The sequence below is a fragment of the Chrysochloris asiatica genome, unplaced genomic scaffold, assembly GCF_000296735.1.
Source record: "Chrysochloris asiatica unplaced genomic scaffold, ChrAsi1.0 scaffold00243, whole genome shotgun sequence".
Classification (NCBI taxonomy): domain Eukaryota; kingdom Metazoa; phylum Chordata; class Mammalia; order Afrosoricida; family Chrysochloridae; genus Chrysochloris; species Chrysochloris asiatica.
Window position 1 is genome coordinate 3052376 of NW_006408761.1, and position 5546 is coordinate 3057921.

Sequence of the window (5546 nt, forward strand, 5' to 3'; positions counted from 1 at the left end):
GTGAGCTTGAACTGCCAACCTTGCAGTTCAAATGGCTTTGCAGTCTGCTGCATTAACCCACAGCGCTACACCAAGACTCCTAGAGAGGAGAAAACTCTGGGAGCTCCTGCTAACCAACGACCTTCTGAGGTGGGTGGAGGAGGACTGTGAAAGCTGAGTTCCCACTCATAGAAGGAGTTCTACAGGCCTAGCTGTTGTCTATGTTCAGGGCACCCAATCCGGAAGTAGTTCGTGGAGACACTTCAGGTGGCTAGTCAGAACTAGAGGGTAGCTGGGGACAGAGTGGTTGATTTTAAAGGTTCCTGCTTGTTTAATCCTGGCCTGGATTCTGTAGCTCTGGATCAGAGCTGTTCTGATTTCAGGTGTCAAGACACTGCAGCCAGCACCTGCCTCACTGGGTCAAATCACTTGGCTCTGACTAACCAGTGAGCAAGGTCTGCACTGGGAGTAAGTGAGGGTGGGGGCTGACCTCACCTCTGTTATCCAGGGAATTGTGGGGAACTAGAAAAAAATGCACCTTTTCCATCACCTGTGTGAATCTGTGTTGACTGTCTGTGTCTCCAAGCCGCTCAAACAAGTTCAAGATGACTGTGTGTCATCTTAAAAAAGTTGCAGTGAGTCCAAATTGACTCCATAGCAATGGGCTTGGTTTGGCTTTTGGTTGGAGTCTAACCCAGGTTAGAAGAAATTGCAATTGAAGGGAGTTGTATTTTGACATTCTCTCTCAAGGCAGGGAAGATGTTACAGAGGACAATGGGCACCAGCCACAGGTGGAGGAGGGATACCTGCGCAGCAAGTGCCAGATGCAGGTCTGCTCAGAGAGGGACTATAGCAGTGATGTGGGAGGTCCCAAAGAAGAGGGCTGGTTTTACTGCAACGAAAGTTTTACTGCCGTGACTCTATTTCCAGTTGCTGTGGGGTTGATTTCGATTCAGGGCAATCCCATGTTTGTCCAAGTGGAACTGTGTCCCATAGGGTTTTCTGTGGCTGATTTTCTGGAAGTAGATTGACTGCCAGGCCTTTCTTCTGATACTCCTCTGAGTGGACTCAAACCACCAACCTTCTGGTTAGAAGAAAATATGCTAACACTTTACATCTCCCAGAGACTCCAGTGATTCTCTATAAACCTCCCCCAAATTCCAGAGATTTACAATAGCAACACAATAGAAGCAACAAAGTAAGAAAGAATACATTTATGTTTCTTGTCTATTGGTCTTCAGGTCAGCAGGGGTGGCTCTGCTTCAGTCTATGGGTCCAAAGTTTGCCCCATGTGTCTCTCCTGCTGGGACCAGTGTCTTCTCATGGCAGAGGTTAAAGAAGCCAAGCCAAACCACACAAGCACATTGAAAACCTCTGTTCAAGTCAATTCCATTAATATTCCATCAACAAACAAATCACAGAGCCAAGCCCAGTATCAATGGAGCATGAAAATGCACTCCGCTTACTCTAGTGGGAGACTCTGCACAGGCACATGGCAAAGGCAGTGGGTGTTTAATTCCATTGCAGGAAGCAGGAGGCAAAGTATTGGGAGCAGTAATCTAGTCTCCCATGAGGCCCAATGTGGCTATTCAGAGGCACAAGTGCGTTACCATGGAGACATCTTGAATGAATAGGGAGAAATCTCAATGGTAAGGGCCTGCAATTGAAGATTGTTCCTTTGTTACACAGTCCTTGATTTTTACCTCCAGGCTAACATTTGAATCTCCTTGATTTTTGCCCTCAGGTGAAATTTGAGCCTGTGGAAGTTCAAATTTCAGGACCATGAACTCCTGCCTCTGGCAGGAAGCAACAAAGCTGATAGCTTAAGCACAGGAAACTTGTATTTAAGGGGTGATGGGAAGGGCCTCATGCTTGGGCTGAAGTGCAGGCCTGGCATGTGGAAAGAAAGAATCTAGGTTTGTTTAAAATTATAGATACAGTTAGCTCTACCTTGCCCTGCTCTATAGTGATTTCTTTTCCATGAGTAGCAATGGTAACTAACCAACCAAATAACCAACCAACTAACCAACTAGCCAGTTGTTGCCAAGTTGATTGTGACTCATGGAGACTCTATGTGTGTAAGGTAGAACTCTTCCATAGAGATTTCAAAGTTGTGACCTTCACAAAAGCAGATTGCTAAAGCAAAAGTACAAAATCTTAGAAGAAGATATGGAAGAATTTAGAAATAGAAGCAACAACGTAAAAAAGAATACATTTTAGTTTTTCACATTCAACAAAGCATAGACTGTATTTCACTTGTATGGTTGCAATCTATCCTTTCCTTTTTCATAGCTAAAACGACAGGGATTCAGAGATAGTAACAGAGTAACTTCTTTTTTTTATGGTGGGTCAGTAGGAAACCCAGGTTTGTAACTGAGGCCAATCATATGACAATGCTCTTTACACTGAAGCATGCTTTCCTTATTCTTTCTAGATTTTGCTATAGAAAACTTGCTATTACAGTAGAGCACTGGAGTTCATACAAATACATATATTTAACGTTTTATTGTGAATTGAGTGAAGGTTAACATACAAGATTATCAGCTTTACTTTCAACCAATCATACCTTTTGTTTCATCTCAATGATTACAATCTCTTCCCTGCAACAATAGTTATCTTGCTTCCTCTCTGTGGCTTCCCTTTTACATCTTATTTTTCACAAATCAACAAAACAAAAAGATTTGCTGTACACATACAAAAGAAAAAAAAAAAAATTCATTTAAATGTCCAAAGGGCACATTTTGCCAGCCAGCCTCGTGCCCGCAGTCTTTCTCAGTCCTTAGCTGCTCTGTCTCTCCAGGCCATCGCCTCTGCCATGGTGTCTGCTGTCGTTGCTTTTCTAGGTAGGATCTGATGCTCCACTCATACTCTTCCATCTTGATGGTCCTGGGATCCTCCACTTCTGAAATGAAAGATTAACTACTGCTCCCCACCCCCCTTTTAGTTACACATCTTCTACATTTATAGCTGTGATGATCACAGTTACTGCTAACAATTACTCACAATTGAATCACAAAATCCTATCATCATCACCCCGCACCCCCATCCCCTTTCAACAGATCCATCTGGAAAAGAGGAAAACTGTTTAGTGGGGATTCTATGTGTGGCATTGTGGGCTAATGCATCAGACTGCAAAGTTGTTTGAACTGCAAGATTGGTGGTTCAAGCTCACCAGCTGCTCCTTGGAAACCCTATACAGGGTCGCTATGTGTGGGAAACGACTCCATAACACATAACAACAACAACAACAACATCAACCTGGTGGCGTAGTGGTTACAAATTGGGCTGCTAATCTCAAGGTCAGCAGTTTGGAAACTACCAGCTGTTCTGAAGGAGAAAGATAAGGCTTTCTGCTTCCGTAAAGATCTGCAACCTCAGAAACCCTGTGCAAGGTCACTGTGAGTTGGAATCTATTCAACGGTACTCAACCACAACATCAAGTCAGTGCACTAAGAGAACAAGCTTGATCCCTGATATGAAGAATCCTTCCCTTTTGGTTCGAATTTTGAGCAACTGCATCCATAATCAAAGGAGCTCTGGTAGCGTAGTGGTTACGAATCGGGCTGCGAACCATAAGGTCAGCAGTTCGAAACTACCAGCTGCTCTGCGGGAGAAAGATGAGGCTTTCTACTCCCGTAAAGATTTACACCCTCGGAAACCCTGTACAGGGTCGCTATGGGTCGGAACCGACTCGAAGGCACTTAACAACAACAACAACAGCATCCATAATCAATGGTCCAGTTAATCAAATTGTAGCAATCCACACTTTCTTACAAATCAAGCTTCTTTATCTTCATCTAGTCAAGTTCAGTTCAGCTAGCCATCCAAGCCATGTCAAATGGGTACTAGTTACAAGTTTGGGAATTCACACATTCCTCCCTGCACTTCAGACCTGTTGGCCACTTTACTCTCAGTTCTAGCCCCTGGTGGCTGGGTCGGTGCCAACAGGCTAGGAAGTTCAGACACCTCCCTAAACTTCAGACCAGCCAGCCCTTCCTCTTCTCTCTCTTCTCAAGGTCAATAGGTATCAGTGGAAAATGGCCAAACTCAGCCCTTGTCTTCATTGCTGCATTTCCCCCACTTCCACTCACAAGTAGACCAGGGTGGTCACCAGTGAGTACACTAGACTGCTTGAGCGTTCCTTTTGCATTTCAGTCTTAGAAAGGGGGTTTTCCCTGATGGGCTGACTTTTCTTGCCTTTAATGGCTCCAAAGCAAACAGCTTGCTTGATATCCTGTCAGCGAAACAGTCTGCTTTTCCCTGCTGGTCTTTCTTCAATAAGAATCTTCTGTCCTCCCAGCCATTCTGGGTTGGTCTGCATGTCTTTTCAAGTGGGGATGTCCTACCTTATAAGGCTCTGAGTGGGGTTCAGGATTCCACCTAAGGCCTCATACTCCACACAGGCTTAACAAGAAGCCTATTTTGAAAAAATACATTTTGACTTCATAAAAATATATATATTTTTTTGTGCCACAAAATGTACAGTTAACTTAACCAGCAAACAAGAGACTGTAGTAACTAATTGTCACAAATATAACAGACAAAAGATTAGCTTCTGAAATGTATAAAGAATGCCCTCAGATCAGAAAGGAAAAGATAACCTAATTTAAATTTTGGCAAAGGGCCCAAACAGGCAATTCTCCTCAATGGGAAATACAAAAGGCCAGTCAACATATCCTAATGGTGCTGTAGGATAAGTGTTGGGGACTGCAAAGCACTGAGATGTTGAGGTCCTGTGTCATGGACAAAAATCCTACACGATGGCCCCACTCAGGATGGTTAGCCAAGGACCCTGAGGGCTAAAGGAAATGACCTCCTGACGTTCCGGGTTCACAGGAACCCTGAGGGCCAAAGAAGTAACCTCCTGACATCCCGGGTTCATTGGATTTTGCGAACTCACTGTTGGGCTACCTCTGTATAATTTTCTTTGGTCTTATTATCCATTCTATGCTTCTAACTCCAGTAATCATAGCTTCTGAGAAAATGGTTTCTTATGTGCCTCTCTTAATGTCTCCACTGTGTTGGCAGGGCGTAGGGTCCTAGGAACAAATCTCTCTGAGGAACAAACTCTGGCCACCTGGCAAGCATGTCCAAACTGTTCTTTATCAAATTATTCAGTTATGTTTGATATTAACTTAATACATGAGCCCTGGATACCCATGGACAAATATTAAAACAAAAACCTCTTCTAAAGCCGAGGCCATAAAAGTTCCAAAGGCAAGTTTGCTGGGAGGCTCTAGAGACAATTCGCCCAAGGAATTCACTCGAAGTAGATTGGCGAATTCCGGAGTATTGTTCAAGGAATAATAGTGACAACCTCCTCAAATCATCCACAGGTGTAAACTATTAACCCAGATGCCCTCCTTCCTCCTGAAAGCCTAAGTTAGGTAGCTGAAACAGCTTGACTCTCTTCAGACCTTTTGAAATCCTTTTCACCTTTTCCCATTCAAGATTAAGCGCTATAAGTATGTTAATTAGCCTTGAGAAACCTCAAGTTGTGCCTTAGGATTTGAAGCTAAAAAGTAATTTATAACAATTTGCTTGAATTTCTGGAAAATTAAGGATGT